Source organism: Synchiropus splendidus, chromosome 6 (assembly GCF_027744825.2).
Source record: "Synchiropus splendidus isolate RoL2022-P1 chromosome 6, RoL_Sspl_1.0, whole genome shotgun sequence".
Lineage (NCBI taxonomy): Eukaryota > Metazoa > Chordata > Actinopteri > Syngnathiformes > Callionymidae > Synchiropus > Synchiropus splendidus.
The window spans coordinates 22,721,717-22,743,107 of NC_071339.1; the positions used below are offsets into that span (position 1 = coordinate 22,721,717).

At 40.9% G+C, this 21,391-nt stretch overlaps 1 protein-coding gene across 2 annotated transcripts in view; it reads left to right on the plus strand.

Moving 5' to 3' along the window:
- The first annotated feature begins 4,974 nt into the window (after positions 1–4,974).
- Positions 4,975–21,391, plus strand: part of rap1gapb (RAP1 GTPase activating protein b) — a 101,262-nt gene continuing 84,845 nt past the window's right edge. For both annotated transcript variants that reach the window (XM_053869414.1, XM_053869412.1), the window contains exon 1: positions 4,975–5,183. The gene's annotated coding sequence lies outside the window, so the exon portion shown is untranslated. The remainder of the gene's footprint in view (positions 5,184–21,391) is intronic.

A 21,391-nucleotide genomic window follows, 5' to 3' on the forward strand; every position in this document is an offset into this window, starting at 1 on the left:
TTCTCACTCTTCCTATTTGAACATGAGCATTTTAATTGAGATGGCCATTTTGTTGACTTAAACTATCTATGACTTGGTACATACAAACATTTAATAATGCATTCTGATGCCATGTTATGCCATCAGCATGAGAAATTTTAAGAAAAAATAAGCACAAAAGCTCTTTAAAAAGCTGATTTAAAGAAAACGGAAGCAACTTTGTGTTGAAGTAGAAAAGCATCTGTATCTTTCCATTGTGCTAAGCGTGTCTCATTTTAAGAAAATTATATCTCTCATTCAGAGCTATGAAATGAGATGAAAGATGAAAGAGATGACAGGTTTAATTTTGAACAGACCAAAATCCCGGTGCCAGACTCTCCAGTTCTCTGTTAAACGCTCCCTTGGACTATGTAGCGAAAAACAGGATTTGTAGTTGTGAGGCATTCTTTGTGTATACCGCGAGTCTTAGGTGTGTTGTCAAACGTGGGTGTGTTGTCAAATGTGGGAATTTATTTTTGAGATGATAACAAACCAGTAACTGTCCGTTACTCATTTTATTGCGTTTATCACAGGATAGTATACATATAGCCATCAAAACAGATTAGCTCTGACCTCCGTGGCTAAAGTCCACTAGCATTTATCAGACAGAAAAATAGTCGATTCACTGTCATTGCTCGTGGAACTGTAGTGCATTCCATGCATTCCAGCCAGAAGTGAAGGAGAGAGACCAATGATGACGGCTGCATCGTACAGATTTATTTCTAATAACTAAAAGATAGTGGTTTGTTGTCACCTCCCCTCAGTAAATGTTCAAACTTTCCCCTTTGCTTCATTCTGAAACATGCAGTCAAAATAAAGTTTTATCATCTGGGTCCGTCGGTCTCGCAGCTGCTTCCGCCTCTCACTGGATCCTGCCTCTCCTCACTGGCTGCATGACGGAGTTCCATCTCTGATGGTGAATGATCGATGCTTCTAGAGTTGCCTTTGCAAGTATAACCTGGACAGTGTTGTGTATATTGCCATCTGTGATGACATTTTTCACTGTTTCCTCATAAACAAACAAACATGGGATGGGGGGAGGGACCGGAAACCCAGCTTTACCACAGCCTGCAATTACACTCATTTACCTGTGGCGCCGCCAAAAGCAAATATTCTCATTTTACACACAGCTGCTTTAGGGACAAACTGACCCGCAAAAGGGCACAAACAGGTTAACCAATCGGGTGTCAGCTAAAACAAACAGCACCAGACTGACTATCAACTGATTACAGTCTTCAGACTGTCCTCTTGAATGGTTGGAACGGTTTGACACCTCTGCTTTAAGGCAAAGACCCTAGAAGACGAACATGTACCTTAGACGAGACTATTGATTTCTAGTGAACATCGGTGCAATGAGTTCATCACATCCCCAGTGTTTCTTATCAGCTCAGTGTGCACTAAGGTCTGCATCCCATCTGTCAACACATTCTTTCACGTGACTCAGCCAAATCATGTCTCGGGCAACCAAAAAGCAGATAAAAGCCACATAAAACAAGAACTTTAGCTAGCTAACTTAAAGATCACGTGCCAAATAAATCAAGTTTAAACACAGACAGATCCACCAATATCAAGCTCTACTCTGCTAGGTGCGTTACGGTTTGGCTTTTCTTCACACTGCATGTAAAGCAACAATACATGCTGTCAAGTGTTCACTCCTCCTCCTGCGGCCTGCTGCTCTGTGCGGGCGTATGCATGGAGGGCATGAAGATGGTTGAGCATTCTGACAGAAGCTCTTCTGTTTCCTGCAGGTCTGACAGGTGTCATGTGAATGGTGATTGAGAGAAGATGTAGTAGTAGGAGTGATAGGGTTCCAGGTGGCTCTGCAAGTGCCCAGCTCTTACAGCTCTATTAGAGGTGACCCCGCTGGTGCTCTGCACTTATCTACTCAGTGGTTCTTTCTCCTCTCTCCATGGTGTATTTCTATGCTGTCCCTACAGCACTGAGATGAGTGGCAAGAAACAGTGGGGGTGGGGGTTTAGTGGACCTCAGCAATCTGGAGGTCCAGACTGACTCCTCCTTCAACACAGTCTCCTCTCCTTTAGTGCATCGCAACTCTGGCCCTGGACAAGGAGGAGGTTGAATGACCTGTAAATGTTGACTAACACCAGCTCGACATGCAGATTGTTCCACCTTAAATGGGTTATTCTTTTGTGGACCAGTTGAGTTTGTGCACAAATCGCAGTGAGTCAAAGCAAGCATTTGGACGATGTTTTGATCTGGGCGTCCTAAATGACTCCACTCTAGGTCTGAAATGTTTGGAGGAGCACAAGAGTTTTCAGCACACAGACAAATGGTGACGCTCCTGCTGTCGCCAAGCAACACGCTCAACAAATGTACTTTTGATGAACACTTCAAGGTGTCTGGCAACAAACCATTTCTTTCATTAGTGTCAAGGATAGAGATTTTTTTTTAGTGAACAGAACCAAGAAACCCATCATCCAAACTATTGGACCTGTTGTGAGTTTGCAGCACCATCCACTACCTCACCGTGCTGCCCAGTAAGTGCAAGCTATGAAAGTTAAAAGAAATATCATAATCCCAAATTTCTAACTCAACAAATCTGATCCTAAAAATGCTGGTTCAGGACGGAAGTTTTGAAGATATTAGCTGACTCAGTAACCTTCAGCGGGGGTTGACTGAAGAGGCATCAACCGTGCTTTGATTATCTTCATTGTCATCAATTTGTGTTTTCCAAAAATAGATATAAATGTCGTCACTGACTCTTTCAGAGGCCACTCTCTCACTGCCAGCAATAACCTGCTGGCTTCTGTATACTTTTCCTTTCAAAACATATAAATGTCTTTTTTGTTTAAGAGGTTGCTCGAGGCTATTTTATTCCAAGCCTTGCTGTGATTGATAGTTTCGGCGGTTGAAATCATGCGGCTTCTTACTTCAACGTTCAATCCAGCTCACATCTGCAGCCCGGGGCGTTATGGACACCAAATGAGAAGATAGATGTTACTGCAGTAAATGATGGGAGGTGAGGATTCGATGCACACACATGCACGAGTGGCAAAAGTGTAAAAGGCTATCCACTTCTATATCTGTTTTCCAAAATAGAGATTTTTTGTGGTGGATAATCTTTAGGGACTATATATATATATGGATGTTCTTTCTGTAGCAGTAAACATCTTGAACAAAAACATTACCTTAAACGTATGGATGCATTTTTAGGGGCTAGATGCTCAAGAGAGATTTATGTTTCACAACTCACAAATATGCGCCTGTGGTTGTATAGATCAACAGACAATTTAAATGTCACATGACTTACTCAAATGAGCTTGTTTACATGACATGAACATGAGCCGTGAATACTAAACATCTCCCTGGCACGTGTGTGTCTATTTAATCCTGGCGTTCAGACCTGAAGTGGGTGTGCGTGGAGCAGCTGGATAAGCTGCCTGATGAGATAATGGAACGTGTTGCCAAAGTTAGTGAGCAGATTGATGGCCGGCATTAATTTGGAGCGTGAAGTAAAATAAGGTGGGAAATGTACACTTATCTGTGTAGCACCAACGTTCAGAAGAGTCTTGCGAACAGATGTGTTAGAGCCCCTGACACTCACTTTACATGAGCTGAATTTACATGAGCCAATTATGTAAATGTTGGGGGTGTGAAATCAGTGCAGTATTTTCCAAGTTAATCTCACCTGACACGGCTGAGCTCATGCAGCCGTCTCTGAAACTTCTGGCAGGAAGGCCGCCTCGTGAATATATATATATATATATATATATATATATATATATATATTGCAACATGTTCATTTGCTCTCCTATTGTTTTGTGCGTCGCCCTGTCAGAATATTATTAACAAGACACTTCACCTATAGTCAGACTGAGTCATTTAGAAAGACCGTTACCTTGAGTTAAGTCAAGTCATAGTCTTAGTGACATGCTCAATATGCTTCAGACGATGTCACGACCATTCTTCCTTAGACTGGGGACAATTACAAGCCATTCCAAAAACGTGCATCTGTCCTGGCAACAACGTGCCTCAGATGCCTGCAGTTGTGAGGGCTTGTGCGTATGCGTGTGCTGGACTGTCACTTCAGACTGATGCTGGGCATCTAGGTGTCCACTCCTCCATGACTACTCACTTAAAGATCTGTTTTCGTGAGTTGAGAAGCACAGCTTACAGCCACACACCCCATGCGCAATCGCACTCCATTTTACCCGTCACTCAATGTTTGCAGTCTTGCTTTGTTGTGAGTCACAATTTGAACAGCTTTTGTTGCTGTAAACTTCGATTTCAGTGCCAGAACAATGATTTAAAAAAGAATTTCAGCATTGCAAATGTTCTGGTTCGAATTTTGTTCAGTACACACAACCATTGATTAAATTGCATTTGACAAACTCCACTGGAATATTGCTAACATGTCCTATTGAGTCTCTAACAGGTGTGAAAAATGAACGAGTTCACCATGATGTCGTTGAAATAAAGTTACACGAGTGCAAAGAGGCACTGGAAAACAATGCAGAAAACAGTAAAATACCAATAACGGGAGAATATAAATGTATGCAGCAACAAACACAATAACATTAAGTGATAAACTTTGTGGACTGACTGATACTAACGAATAACATGTTCCGTGTCTATAAATCCATTTCATGCAATCCGTTCATTTTCGTATGTGCTCGGCATACGAGTCATATTGCGGATATGACTCGTAATTGGCGACACCGTCGATAGTTGACCTGCAAGTGAGCTGTAGATGTTGGGAAAAAACGTGTACTGTTATGTCTTAGTCTGCTGCTCGACACATACTTGTGTGTTTCACGAGTAACTTGTATCGCTGTCACGCTTATTTACGTCTGCCTTTTTACTGCCTTTGCATCGAAACGAGCAGTCCAAGTTCAGAATGTTATTGGCGAGTGTGCGCGCGCGCGAATGTGTGTGCGTGTTTTTACGTGAAGCCGTAGTAGCGAGAGTATTGGACTGTTGCCCTGGTCACGTGACGGCAGCAGCAGCATGTGCGATGAGGAGGCTGAGAAAGACGCTTGAGCATCAGACGGTCTTCGGGATTCGAACTCGTGCACTGGCCACCGGGGCTTTCAAGCCTCCGTTTCTCCTCAAGGAGAGTGACAGACTGACGCACGTTTTGTTTCCCTCCGCGTCTCAGCTGTGATTTGGCGGCGAACCCCCCAAAAGCAAAACCGACCGGGAAGGTAAGCGAACCTTCTCCATCCATGCTGTTCTGCTGCGTGTACTCGGCTAAAATGCAACAACAGACAAGTGCGGATTACACGCAAAAGACAAGATGTAACATGACTTTTGTTATCGTAGTATTAATAAATGAACTTAAATCCTGATCTGCACGTTTAGAAAATATCGACTCACGCGTATCTGATGAAATTGAATGTGTTCGTCAGAATATGTCCAAAAGTCAGCTATAACATGGAGAAAGATGTGGTCCCCAGGATTTGTTTCCAAAAGTCAATGCCGCGTTTCCTTTGTGTCTCTTGTTTGTCGTTGTTTGCTAGAGATTCTGGATGAGACACAATTGTTGCGTTCCCAGATAATAACCGAAGCATGATAACGGAATAAGAACGCCTCTTTGTTTGGAAAGGCCTTCAGAGAAGTGCGAAGTGACACTTGCCTTTCATGCGTTTAGTGCCCCTGAGCAAGGCACCCAGAAGCTTGTGTGACCGTGAAAGTGGTGATTGTCCAGAAATAGACGTCATTGTGAGGGAGAGGATTTGATCTCATGCAGAACTGACGTGTGAAAGTACAACAGGCAGAGATTGCACAACGCCTCACACTATACTTTGATCTATGCAGTCTTATATCATATTTAAAAACAAGCAGCTGGAGGAAAAAAAAAGTTTTCTGAATGTTTTCAGTGGTTTGTTTTGAGATCTATGGAATGTGGAGAGTCCCTGCTGCATCCTCTGCATCTTCCTTTGAACTTTAATGAGTTATTATACAGTTTTATATTTATACATCGCAAATAGCAGCGTCTTCCAAAAGCCACAATATAAACGACAACAGGAAGATTTTGTGACAATATGAAGTTGAGGACAGAATAAAAACAAGCTTATATATGTAAAGTAAAGCAGTATAAATCCATACATACATTGTCACATTAACATTAGCCAGTGCTTAGTCCTGTTCAGGACTGCTGGAGCGCATCCCAACTGGCGAGAGGCGGGAATACACCGTGGACAGGTCGCCAGTCCATCTCAGAGCACACACACCATTCACACAAACATGCACACGTGCAGTAGGGGCAGTTGTGTGTGTCAACCTAACCTAGTGAGTATGTCTATGGGCAGCGGGAGGGAACTGGAGAACCTGGAGAAGACCCACATGCACACAGGGAGAACATGCAAACTCCATGCAGAAAGGTGGTCCGACCCGGGCATCGAACCCACAACCTTCTTGCTGCAAGGCAAGAGTTTTATTTTATTAGTCATCATATAAAATATATATAAATAATATAAATAATATATAAAAATATTTAGAATTTGTTTTTAAAGTTTTGAATTGTAGTCAAGTAAAAAAAAAGGTGGTGTCACGGAAAAATGAAGGTGAACACATAAAATGTTAAAAAAACAAAAACACATTTCTGTTAATTATTATGTAACAGATTGTTGATGCTATTGATGGAAGAAATGATTTATTCATGTATATAGAAAGCAGTGCAAATGTCACATTTTGTTTTTTCCAAAGTAATTTAAAAAAACGACTTTTGGGGCAGAAATGTACAACAACAAAAAGAATGTTTACATTCATTATCTTATATTTACAAGTTACATACAACCTGCAAACGGAGGCGCTGGTCGGCGGTCACATGACATTTGTCAGTGAGAGCCCATTTATCAACAATTTGTAGGTTTATTTTGCAGGTTTATTTTCTTTCTGGGATGCAGTGCATGTTTTTGCTTCAGAGTGAGCTTTAAAAGCTCTGCTAGCTAGCTTGTTTTCAGAATGTTAAAGGTTCCGTCCCCAAACCTGCAGGTTATTAGTGACTTTGCTGAACTCTTTCTTTCCCACTGAATTGAATTTCATTGGCGGCGGCAGTATAATAAAACAATTCTGTTTAGGCAGGAAAATGTGACCGTAAAATGGAATTGAATGGATATACTTTATTTCCTTGTTACAATGGGACAAAGTATGATTTATGGTGCAGAAATGGAACTCTTTTCTCTCTCCGCCATCTGACAGAGAAGAAATTTCTCGAGGTCCAAAACCTGACCATGTGATCATGTCAAGTGTTGCGGGCGACTTAGTGAGATAAATGCTCACCTTGTTGATTCTGCTTTTATTATTGATCAATCTGTTATTTGGTTTGTGAGAAACTAAGATTTCTCTGAGGGCAGAAAGTAGGCTGCTCATCAAGATCAACATCTCAGACGCCCAGACTTCAACTCTTACCACACCGATCCATTTTTGATGAGCTGGGAAGGAACAGGCTGATATCTGCATTATATATGAAGGAGGTCATGTTTGCCCTTTGGGTTTACTCAACATATCTCGCATTTGAACTCAATTATGTAAATTTTTATAGGAATTCTCTTAATTATATATATATATATATATATATATATATATATATATATATATATATATATATATATATATATAGTATCTGTACTTATCATAACATAAAATCAATGGCTGTTTCAATTTAAAGCTTTTGGTTGTTATTCGGTTATCTATGCTGACATTAGAAAATGTTTTCATTAGTTGTGCTCTATTGAAACTCAAGGTTTGAATTCAAGTATTCTTTTTCCCTGTGCCAATGCAGGCCACTCTGATTTCTTCCTACATTTAGAAGAAATCTGTCTTTCGTGTGAGAGCCAAGTTAGACCTGTTTGCTTTGTTGTTTTGATCAAATTTGTTTCTTGATTTTATGACAGCGTAACCACAGTTTCGCACTGTTGACATTTTGAAAAATTCTGACATGTTTTGACAGTTAAATCTCTGCTGTAACTGGTAATTGCTTTCATTGTCATGAAAATATGCCGAGCATAAATCATTCATCTACGGAGGTGATTATAGTGTATTAAATTAAGTTAAATTAACACTCAAATGCATTGCAGATGCATTTTAAAGTGAAACTGACCCCCTTTCTTTCTGATCATAATGTGGTTTATTCTTTTTAACATTGTTTTAAAAAAAACGCTGGTTCTCATTAAGCCCCCTCCCCCGAGCCTGAATAAAAAAATATGTAAAAATGTATTCCCCAAAATTTACACCTGAAAATGCAGCAAATAATGATAATGACAGTTGAAGTGGTGGCGTGTGTTGGAAGCAGTGTTGGGACTAACGCGTTATTAAGTAACGCGTTATTGGAACTACGTGACCTTTTGTAATAACGTGTGCCATAACGCGTTCCTTTGCCAAAATTACAAACGGGTTTATCATTACTGTGTTTTAAGCATGCACATTACTCGTTACGTCACATTCACAACTGTTTAAAAAGTTTAAAAAGCAGTGTCCATCATACGCATTAAAAGCTTTCGTGGTGGCATGTGAAAACAATAATGGCTACAGTCGATGACGGTGCAGGTGTGGGATTACCGTTGCAGATATTTGTCATTGTTTTCCTTTTTAGCTGTAAAAGGCCAGAGAAAACACGTCCAAAATGAGCAATTCTAATCTGGAGAAACATCTTCAGAAAGTGCACGCATCGATCGACCAAGCTTGTGGGAAAAGAGCCCGAAGCAGACGCTGCAAAGTTTTGCTGGTTTGACGCCACAGGAGAAACCACTGCAGCCAACCAGCAGTAGCTTGACTTCGGGACGCTTGTTTCACATCCTCTCAGAAGCAGTTGAACATACCAGTAGCAGCGAGGTATGTTGTGGACGACATGCTACCTATCGCAGCTGTGGCGTTGTCACTGCAGTTCACGTTTCCAGTTGGTATAGATGTGTTGCTGTTGAGATGATCGTCAGCATCGGTTTGGCACTAGTGTTTGTTCCTGCTACAACTAAGTGTTCTGTAAAAAGAGTTTTTTTGTACTGCTAAAAGCATAGTTTATAATCTAAATGATTACAATAAATGTGCCCATCAAAAGTTTTGTTCGTTCACCTGCACTCTCACTGCCATTGCACCTTTAGGTCACTGAGTGGCGACTTTGAAATGGGATGAAGTGGAAGTGAAGTGGATTAGGGCTTATCGATCATAGATCACCATTCTTACCTGACTGTCTAGTTTAGCAGGCCACACAAATAACAGTAATGGGACAGATTCTGAACCAGTGTTGCTGGTTCCTGACCCAGCCCGATGACCGTGACTGTTCTAAGATGATTATGTTTGAGCTCCACTAAAGTTTGAAAAAAGTTGCTTTTGTGAGTGACTAGTTACTTTGAAAGTAATGAGTAACTTGAAGTAATGTTACTTTTGAACGAGGTAACTAGTAACTGTAACTAAGCTACTAATTTAAAGTAACTTGCCCAACACTGGTTGGGAGTGGCTCTCAGTTGAGAAAAGGCACCGGCTAAAATCCTGATTAATTTTGCCTGAAAATACTCAGCCCCAGAGTTTTCTCCCATCGTTCAGATTCATAACATGTAAGGATTCTGTCTGTCTTTGTTGTCACTGTATGGGTTGTGATTAAAAAATCACAGCAATAAGGGACAAAACATTATGGTTGCCTGTTACATCTTCGCAGCTCTTCTGGTATGATGTAACAGTTAGTCTGATGCACATCTCTAATGGTTTAATACAGCAGGCTTTGGCATTTATAGCCAGGAATCATCCACTACAGGAAAAAAGCTCTCCAACTCTAAACTGCTGCCAAGACACCCCACAGAAAGTCCATGGACTTTAACACCCTCCATGTTTGAACTAATATATTCCATTTATGTTGGCGGATGCCTCGGCCTCTACTTTTATATCAATAGTCTTCATCCATTTTGTGCTCTTAAGTATTATCCTTTCTTTCGTGGAGATGTTTACATCATATCTTGTCTAGTTTAATTGATGTAGTTTTTAACCGTGTAAGCTCAGTTGTGTTCAGGTTAATTGGATTTTACCTCTAACTCTCACGCCTGGAAGCAGCAACCATTATTTCATCTTTTTTACACTTTCTAATATTTTACGATAAGTGACAAAATGTAATAGTATTACCATTTCATTGTGTTTTGTCATCGCTAAAACCATGACTTGATGTATCAAGTCTGAGGCTCGCGATTTCTGAGGTCTGATGGACAGGATTCATTCATGTGTTTTGTTCTGCTTGGAAGGTAAAGCCATTGGAATGGAGATGTTTTCCCCAGTTATTTGGATTACGATGATGATTTAAATAATCACAGTGGAAGTTTTGGCCATAATCATGCCGCCCCAGTCTGGAGTCATAGTTTCAAAGAAAATAAATTGAAGAGCGCCGTTACAGCTCTCAAAAGTATGAACGCTCTACATGCCTCATTCAAGGAGAGAGTAATAAACATGAATTAACAAACGCCATTCGGCAGTTCTATGATGCATGAATCGCTGGCAAGTAATGTGTCTGGAAATGGTTCCCAACACAGTACAATTACTTTGACGCTTTAATGGAGTCTAATGAGACGACAGGGTGACACTTCACTCTGCCTCTGTCTGAGCTCAATGTCCTCTCAAGTTCAGTGGCGTAACTTGTTGTCAGACACTGACTTTCATCTGAAGGTGATGGCTTTATCTGTTCGCCAGAAATGGCCATGCACACAATACACCTGAGAGTTAAAGGCCATGTGTGATCAAGCAGACTCTGTGCAAATGGTTAAGTCTGATGGAAATACTGATTTATCTTTGGGGTTGGACTTAAAACAAAATAATTCAATAGTTGGAGGTTTTTAATATGAGACCAGAGAATGGTCAAATTGAAGTTGAACCTGTACACGTAGCTTGCACAAGATGAAGAGATGTGAGCTTCTGCTTTGCTGCGTGACTTGCACATTTTTTGTGCTTGGATCTGAAAGGTCTTTAAACATCAAATTTCCATTCGTCACATCAGTCTCATTTAGTCTCATTTAGTCTCCATCAGCATTGATGTTTGGTTTTGGCATCTGAAATTGGTGCTCTGTGAAGTTCCCTGCCAGAAAGTTTAGACATGATTAATCTGTTGTTTGCATTGATCAATTGTTTTTGACTGTATGTCATTAATTCATTGAATTTAGTCTCTTAAAGTCCCAGCCCTAATTTATTTATATGGCTCAACAGTTTACAAAATAGAATATTTACTTCCTACATTTATTAGATATTACTAAGATTTTGCTGTTGAGGAGACATGTTGATCACATATGTGAGTATGCGCATTTTATAGTAATTTAATAATGTTTATGTGTATCTTTTAATCTATTATTTGATATATCTAATGGTACCAGTACTGCGTTTGAGCAGCTGAAACGGATCCACAGTTTTTCCTATCCGAACACTTTCCATGCTGGTTTTAAAAAAGTGCTCCCGGAAAACAAAATGGTTTCTGCCGTCCACATAGATCTTCTAATATGACAGATAACAGTGTAGTAGATATGCCAGGACTGTTGAGGCAAGAGTGTTAATATTATAATAATAACCTGGAGAGTTGCTCTCTGGTATGGTTATGAGGTAGACAAGGCTGTGACGCCATTGTCTTCAGATGTAACCGTGTGTCCTCACGGAGAAGTGGTTCCGTATAGGATTATTCAGCCAGAGAGCCGGTTTCAGAAGGTGGGTAAAAATGGCGTATTCGTGTGGATGATATTCCAATTCGACTCAGAACTTGTGCAGATACTATCGATTTTGTGTCCGTATGGACTGGACCTCAATTCACGCTTAATTTAGAAGTATTTTAGGTACTTATTGACAGATTCACATTTGGCCAGCAATCTGTAACCCAGTCTTGACTGCAACACTGCCCAACAGTGCCACAGCAGCAATGGCTACTGATGACTAAATGTACACCGTATACATACTCACTGTATGGTAGTGATGGTTAGACGAGGTTTTATGACACGGTATTGAAAGGTTGATAAGATTTCATGAAACAGTGTCCTTATTTTCAGAGGCCACCAGATGTCTGCTGGATAACGTTTGGATTCCAACAACTAATTCAATTAAACCTCACATCATTGCTAAACCAAGAGCGCTTTTGAACCCTTATCTTCTGAGATTAGTGAACTCTCCAAATAGTCTTCAGTGGCCGTCATAGTGTCCTGCTTGCACCAAATTGGGGGAGTTGAAGCATCTTGGGTTGAGAATGACAGACAGATTGGTGCAGGGATTTCAGTCATGAGGATCTGCACCTGGCCCCTAGTTCTCGGTTTACCAGTCAAAACACAATTTAAGAATCACCTTTGTTTTTGTACTGTGGGCCACAAGACTGCGGATACAAGAAGCCGTAGAGTGTGAAGCGCGGCCATCCAGGAGAGGCTCTGAATAGAATTGCTACTCTTCTCTATTTACAGAAATCAGTTGCGGCTTTTCCAAATCTTGTCAGGATGCCTTCTAGACGCCCCCGACCGTGTACGCTCTCAAGCATACTCCGCCAAAAGATTATAGGAAAGTTTCTTGGGTGATGTAAGTCTGCCCCCCGAACCTGACCGAGGATAAGAGCTGTTGACTGTGACCAACCTAATGTAACTGCGGAACACATTTGTTTGTGATTCAGCCACACTTCCAGAGTTTGTCCCCAGCATCAAGTAAACGCTCCGCCTTCGCAGTGCCTTAAATTAGTTTTACACTAGCATCAGAAATAAATGACTCGCCCATCGTATATATTTGTTCTCCTCGTGGCCCTGATTTGTTTTGTGATTGATTTTTCTTCACTCAAGTGGAATTTCCTGCAGCCCAGCGTCAGCACCTTGACAGAGACATTACAGACGTGGCTTGCACTTTAATTGCTTTTCTCTTGGCTGGTGGGAAATATTACGCTGAGCATTATCGGTTCAGGTTGGTTTGTCATTGCCTTTTTTTGTGTTTCCATTAGTGTTCAGAAGATTAGAGCGCAGAAAGGTGTCAGTCATGATTCATTCGAGGAGTTGGTGCTTTTGACTGTTTCCTACCTGGACACCAGGTCAGCAGGAAATGAAGACATGTTGGACTTTTGAGAGTGTGTGTGTGTGTGTGTGTGTGTGTTCTTGTATAGATCTCCTTTTGGGGACTAATTCTTGAACATTTTGGGAGAGCTTGGACACTTTTCTTGGGGTAGATTAGGTACATTTTTGCCAGTCCCCAAAAGTCCAAACCTCAATTTGAGTATTACGACTTAACTGGGTTATTATGATTTTTGTTAACCATGTGTTGTGGGTGGTTAGGTTTAGGGTGAAAGACTGGGGAAAGCATGGCAATGAGTAGTCCCCACAAGGATAGACACGTGTGAGTGTATTTCACTCCTTGTGTGTTTGTTCTATTCTATTCTTCATGTATTAAAAAATGCTCAAAATATTATTTTTAAAAATCCTAATTAATAAACAATTTAATAATCAGTTATTTATATCATCATTTTGTATTCTTATTTATATAATAATAATATTGAATACTTTATTTTCCAAAACAATTCGTTTATTATTAATTTGTGCTTTAAAAAAAATCCTTTTTAATTTTTATAATGAAGGACACCATAATTTCTTCATATATTTATTTGTCATGTCTAATATTTTTTCCTCTCAGTTAAATTTACATGTTTTATATGTATTATTTCTGAATTATATGTGTGTTCATTCAGTTCAAATTTTCCACTGTGATTTGACGTATTACTCTCATTGATCCAATCCTGGTAACTTTTACTCCCTTTGAATTTATCACTGTATTAAAAATGAATAGCTCCTCCTACTGCATGGTGCATTATAATCATTTTATTTTTTATTAGAAGGACGGAGAAGTGTTTAGAATAGAAATCTATATAAATATATATTAAAATCATAGGCTTGATGGATAATGAGAAGTTCATCCCTGAAGTGCCATTTATTCACGCTTTTTCCTATGGAAAGTGACTGCATCTTTCACCAGTGGAATCCTTGACCACTGGAATACATTGGAATTAATGAATTCCAAAGCTAGAAGTTCTCTGGTTAAGACATTCCTGCTGGCAACATTTAGATATTCAAGTTGCATTTCTCTGAAAGTAAATTGTAATGGTAATCCCTTCTCCCTTTATGTAGCGCTTTGTCCAAGGACAATGACAACCTCACTGCACGCCGAATAATTTGTGTTCTTGGATGTACACCCGGTCTGGTAGTGGAGTGCAACCCTGTAAGAAGACAGAATAAGATACATGGACATATCGATCATGTAGCTGAACAAGAATCAATTACGCTGTTATTGAGGAGGCTGGTGCTTGTGGAATCTTCAGTACAGAAGCAAATATGGAGTTTGTAAATCAGGAAGTGCAAGGGTGGTGTCAAAAATAAATGTTCCTCCTCCCACTACACTGGTGATTTATTTAGCCAGCTTTTAAATACGTTTTGGTGGTTGGGTGATGAAGTCAAATGAAGACATGGTAGACATTTTCTTTGCGGATGAATTACGTAACGTACATTTCAGTAAATTAAGGTCGGTCGATTTATCAGTGCCAATATGGGCAATTATGTAAATATAAAATTACAAATATATGCTGTTTTTTTAAAAAGATGGTATTTATATTCATATGTGATGAGTAATGCTATTACCCTTGTAAATTCCACATTACAATTTAAAAAAGACCAAGTAGATCAAGCATTTCTCCGGAAAATCACTCTTCTTGTTGTGACGCTGCAGAGACGCCTTCCTCCTGCAGCAGCAGCCATCAAGCCATGGCGGTCATTTGGCGATATATCTCAGCCAAGGAAAATGACGACTGAATTACAGCTTGCAACATGTGCACACATAGAGTCAGCCTTCGCGGTAAAACAAGACACCTGGCCTCAAATCACTGCATGGGATTCGGGCGCTACCAAGAGGCTAACCAAGAACAAACCACAGGCGAAAACAGTGCTACTGGAGTTACTGGAGCAGCCGAGTGCTGTTGTAGAATGTGCAGCTTTGAGCAGCTAAGAGCACAGCAGGACCCCAGATACTCATCTCCTAGAATGTGGTGGATGAAGAGAGGGGCGCTCCGTCAGGTTATAGTAGGTAACATTCCAGCATTTAACAAGTGATGAGTGAAGTTTGCAGTATGGGTTTCATCTGGTCATTGTTCATTGAAAAGGGAATAAAAGTTATCTATTTTACAAACACTTTGCCTTTTGTATTGTTTATTCATTATATATCTTGCTTTAAAAGTTGCTATGTTTTCTACATAGTGCTGTTCAGTAATTGTGTTTGTTATTCTTGTTTGTAAGTTTGTGTAATTAAAAAAAAAATGTGTTGGGACTGTAAAAATTAAAATAACTCTGTGGACCTGTTTCCAACCCAAAACAATGTGTTGATCTTTTTGCTAAAAGTTATTGCTTCGAAAGCCTGTTTCAATTCAAATATATTGAGATGGCATCACTTATCTATGATCCGTATCACATTCATAAATCATTTTTTCATCCTGATTTTTAAATGCTTTGACCACTGTTTTTGCCCTTTGATGTGATGCGTTTTTGTTCAACAATGGCACATTTGAATTTTAAGATACATTAAATACATTGTAAAAACAAGCTGCTGTTTAGTTGTCTCTACTTGTTGTTCAGGATTTGTGGAAAGGTCTGAGTATGTAGATGTGGTTGTTGATGAGACTCATCTTGCTCTGGGGCTGATGGGGGATTGAGCTGGAATTTTTCCCGTTGATTACTCACGGGTGACGGTGAATGGGGTTTGTTTGTAATTCGGGAGATAAGTGGCAGCCAGCGTCATCCACACAATCACTGAAATACAAATCGCATGTTCAGTCATTGAAAGGTGCGACGGTCTTCATTGGAAGTGGAATCTTTAATCCTTGAGAGCTCCCTAATCTGTGTAGCGCTAGCATGAGAAGAGTCCGTCGTAGGGCACAGACACACACCATACGCACAGCCAGGGTGTCCAATTAACCTAGAGAGCATGTCTTTGGGCTGTGGGTGGAAACCGGACGAAAAGCCACGCGCGCACAGGGAGAACCTTCAACCTGGTGCTAACCACTAGGCCGTCGTGTGGCCCATAATGTGCATCATGAAAATAGAATTGAAGGAGAGCATTTGGAAATAAAGACAGTCAAATCACCAGCTGCTTCAACTTTTGACAACTTTTACATCTTGGCTAGAGAAACATTTGAGGTTAAAGACATCCACTCTTTTGGGAACATGTTCTTGTATTTAATGCTGTTATTGCTAAGGCTGTGTTGCATGGAAAACGCTACATAACTACGAGCCATTTACCATGTTTGTAAGATGTCCTTTAGCAATGTCTACAGTGTGCCATTCACATTGGTAACCCACACCTTCCCTTTGACTTTTGTACCGAAATCAAGATATTTGGATGGCGGATGTTTGACTCTTAGAATCTTGAAATGTTTTTTCCCACAGGCCGCCTATTAAAGTGCTTTCATGCAGCTGGCAGTTCCATGGTGGACCAATCTCAAATCAATACATTACCTTGCTCCTCATGGTTCCAATATGCATGGTAAATTACTCCTGTTAGTTATTTGTGCTGGTGGGGTGTTTTGCCGTTCTGCAGAAGGGTAGACTAAGTGTGGCACTAAACAGCAATCGATTCAGGAGTCATGGGGTCTGTCTGTCCCATTCAGAATTTTCAAATTGTAGTGACCCATGTAAATGTCTGGCATCCATCCTCTGCAGTGCTCTTATATCTGAATGACTGTGTCGCACTTAACAACAAACAACGTGGCCATTATTGTCACCACTCTTGCCATCTCTCAGCAAAATCACTGCAATTTTCTCCGATGTTTTTTCAATGCATCCATAACGTTATGCTGATGGGGCACTGTGGCCTGGCTACACACAGTAACACCATCCACTGAGTGAAGCGGTTCTTAACAATGAAATGTGAAGAACAGAAAATGAAATAAAACTTATGTTATGTTTTGTGTGTACTGTATCTTTTGGGAAGTTCTGACCAAATGGGATCGATTGACCCTATATTTATGGTTGGCCCACAAGTTCCATTGACGCAAGACATTACATCAATGGCTATATTTTATGAGTGGTACTGTTTCTTCAGTTGATTTCGATTGTTTTTTTTATACTTGTGATTAATGGGTTGAAAGGAATGTAAATAAGATGGCTGCTTGGTGATGTGTTCTCAGTCATGATAATATGCTTCAGTGGATACGTTCAGGAACATTTGTTGTTGTGATAAAGCTGGATTGTTATGAGAAAGAAACCCTCAGGTGGTCTAGACTGAGTGTTGAAAAACAAGACAGTCGGGGGAAACTCAGACAGATGGCACACAAGAACAACATAGCATGGCTGAAGGGCACCATAGCGAAGGAGCCACGGACCTCAGGTGGGGAGCCCAAAGGCGAGCCACAGGGATGGAAGGCTGGGCTCTGGGTTAATGCTGAATATAGAACCAACAGCGCTTTGCAGGACAATAGTGTCTTCAGGGGCTGTTGGCTGACCTGGAGAAGCAGCAGGTGTGGGTGGTAACAGCTGTAACTAGGTCCAAGAAAATGGTACAGGTCTGACTGGGAGACAGAGGTGACAGATGGTTACGTAGAAGTGAATGCCACCCGCAGGTCCAGTCTGGAGCTCTGCCTGTTCACAAGTGTCAAAATCGTAAGAAAGACTCGCTGTCGAGGAGGGACAGATGGTGTTAGCATTATAAACACAGGATCGCACGATGTTGACAGTTAATACTGAGGTTAGACCAAAGTCCCTGAGACTCATTGGTACCTCTGTGTTCCGATAAAATTCCAGTATTGCCTTTGAAGAGTAGGTTTAATTGATTACTTTCAAACAAGCTGGCAGTTCCTTCAATGCAGTGCATTCGAAAATAATGTGTATAAGAGAAGTTATCTACTCTGCAATACAGCATGATCGCTGCACTGTCCCAAACTGCTGTTCAATCGTTTATGCTTTAACATTGACCAGTGAGTCACTGCAAGCGAACACGACTTACATTCAAACCAAGATTTATTTTTAAACTGCGAAGCCAGCCCCGTCAGCCTCGCTGCCATCATGTGAAACCGGACAGTCACCCCATGTCCAGACAGGCTCATGACATAATGAGAAACAAAAATGTGAGTTTGCTAGGACCTGCACCACTGCGTCCGCCTGCACGCCCGCAGGAGACATGAGTCACAAGATGACGATGATGACCTGTTAGCCCGCACTCTGCTGCACCCCACCAACCCATCTCACTTTCTCTGCACTTGCCAGTGACATGAGGCTTTCTGGTCTATGCATGTCTCAAGTGAAGTGAGTGACTGTGATCTGACACATGCTGCTACCAGTCTGTTTAGTGACGTCGTATGATTCGTATCATGCAGAATGCATCATGGAAAAGCTTCTAAACTGAAGCGATAACTTAACACAATAGAAGATTTTTCAACACTGAGGCCATGGACTGGATTCAACTATGAAATCTGAATATCTAATATAACAAAAATAGACAATATTCATTGATGACTGTTAAATATAATTGTGATAGGAAAAACAGTGCCTGAACACAAACAAGACAGTACAGATGACCATGACCAGAGCAGTATAGAGGTCATCCTCTTCTGACAATTCCGTGGCATTTCTTTAACCCCTCTATCCCTGTTTTAACTCTGTGCGAGTAAGACAAAAGTGTTTCACTTTAATTTTCATCATAAAAGCAAGAAGCAGATGGTGCTTTGATGGTTGGATAATTAATACACCGCGTTGCTCAGCGTAATGTTCTAACCATGGAGATAGAAGAAAAACAAAAAGTGAGTTTCAACTTCATTGGTTGAGGGGGTGAGCAGTTTTGCCAACTTGGCGACTCTGCCACTAAATTTAGCGACTTGCTCGTCCCTCCTGGTGACTTTTATTTTGCGACAAATTTTGCAACTTTTTCTTTCTTATTTATTTATTTATTTTTTTAAGTTTGTGGATATGATAAATGGTATGGGAGGATATGAAGAGGATAGGTGTGTCTCTAAGGGGGGATGCTGGCAAAGGTGGAGGAAACTGGCTTGCTCTGGCAACTAATGACAGGAAGTGCCTATGCAGAAAAAGAGGAAGAAGAAGTAGATGTGAACCTTGATCTCAGTAATTAAATTATAAGATGTACTTTTATCTTTTTAACACATTTAAGTAATCACAAGCAGAAGCCATTCACATATATTCCAGTGTTTCCATGATGGATGTGAAGAAAACATTTAGTGTGTTGGTGTTATATATCGGAAAACAGCCAGTAAAGTAAAGTAAATAAACAGACCATATTTCAAAAGGAAAAGATGTATTTTTGAAAGGGAACTGCAGCTTCCCATGGAAGCAATTTTCCTCAAAAACCCTGCCTTGGTTTTGCGTCAAACCTTTTCTTCCGTGTCACTTTTTGTGCTCAGTCACACATCCGTGGTGCTGTGAAATGTCGTCTAGATAAGCAACGTCACCTTGAAGCCCCTGTGACCCAAGACAGGAGGGAAACGGTTACTTTGATGAGGAGTTGGCGTCGTGTGAGCCGCCACTTCGTCTTTGTCTTTGATGGCAGGAGAACGCGTTTACATCTTTGAGGCTGAGCGCTGCGGTGCAGCTCACACCTCTGTTATCAAATCATCGTCTGATGATCTATTGAGTTGTGGCTGAGGGGAAACGATGTGGCTGCCAAGGATGGATTTTCCTGCTGAGTCGTTTGTCTCCCATGTGCCTCACACAAATTCGGCGTGTATGCATCACGCTGGTTTGGATGGGCCACGGAGTTGTGATCATTTCCTGGCCTTTTCTTTCATTCAACATTTGTCTCTGTTATATTGCTGGTCAGTTTTGCTTTAATCAAAGCAAATAAAAATGGAATCAATAATAACGTTGTTAGATAGAATTGAGGTTTGTGCCTTCTTCAGTCAGCAGAAACACGGCGGAAAAAAATCACTTCATCATGCTTTGTGTTCGCAATCGTCATTCCTGCGATAGCCTCAAATGTATTCCATGCCTGGGGCTCTTCTGAGCATCTGCCTCCACAAACACAGCTTTAATGTTTCTGAGGCTTTGTTGCAGCATTCCTGTGGATCTTTGTTGGAGCATATCATCTCAAACATCATTTGATTGGGTTTTCGATCTCTTCAAGAAGATGAGCTATGAAGAGGATGAGTTCTACTGAGTGACAGGATGAAGAACTGAGGATCTTGTTGCGACATTTAGGCGCTTGTAGGCAGCATGTCGTAGTTGGGGTGTTTGTGATGCTGTGCTGATCCTGACTTTGTCGTGTGTCTTCATGTGGTGGTATTTCGGTTCTGCAGGGATGAGAGAGGAACTTGCTGCTGAGCTGATCTTCAAAAGCTGTGTCTGAACTGGTTTGTGCTTTGGTGTAGGTGTGTTGTGAGAGTTTTATTTCTGGGATCCGTTTTGTAATGTTTTTGAACATCAAATGACCCTGCTGCCCAGAGACTGCTGGCAGGAAGATTATTTTTACAGCCTGAGTGAGAGAACTTCTTGTTTGCATAACACAACACCAGTTTGTGTATTCAAACTGATGAGGATAATTCTCCCTCACCTGTTGTACACTGCACATTGCCTTTCAAGATATGCCCAATGCTGACAATTGGGGGTTGATGTGTGGGATGGGGAGACGTTTGGAAGCTTTCTTCACTGAATCATAGTGGATGTCAGTTACTACTCATAACCCCCTCCATGGCTCTCCATCTTAGTGACAGTTCCAAAAGTCACACTGATGAAAACGCACCGCCGTTTGATGGGATTTAAATAGCAATTGACACGCTATTACACGCAGAACGGAAGGACACTATTTTACATGTTGTGTTGCTGCAGAAGTTGAAACAGTCAATTGAAAATATGTCAACACGTAAAGCTGAAGTCTGCCTTTGTTGTCAGTATAGGACGTAAACGTCAACATGTTATGGTAGTGTTGGCAGTGAGGATGTGCTCATAGTAGAGAACAAGTTTGCCTCACACTTTGGCGGCTAGAAGGCAGCTAATACTAATACTGTGTGGCAAGTGTTGCCATCTCGTGTGGTGGTGCTGAAGTGACAGAGCGAGATGCTTACTTGACATGTGAAAGGATGGGAGAGCAGGGAAAGCTTTGTTAAGAGCATTAGGGGATGACTCTCTTTTAATTTTCTCATAAACTGCTTTATATTTTTGGAACTTTGTGAACTTTTTGTCACAACATCCGAACAAAAAACAGTCTGGGATAGGCAACTGTTTCTGCACCCTCACTTCCTGGTTGTTCTTGAACAACCCACCAGTATTTGATGTTGAATGTATTGATTGTTCTTTGATTTTTGCTTGTGGAGCTAGAGAGGGAATCCAATCTCCAAAAGAGCCGCCTGGACTTAGATGTGTTGTGAGAAGAGGGAGTAGAAAGGCAGAACATTTTTGTCTTTTTCGATCATGCCACTGCCGTTTCATCCACTCCACCAGTTCTGTAG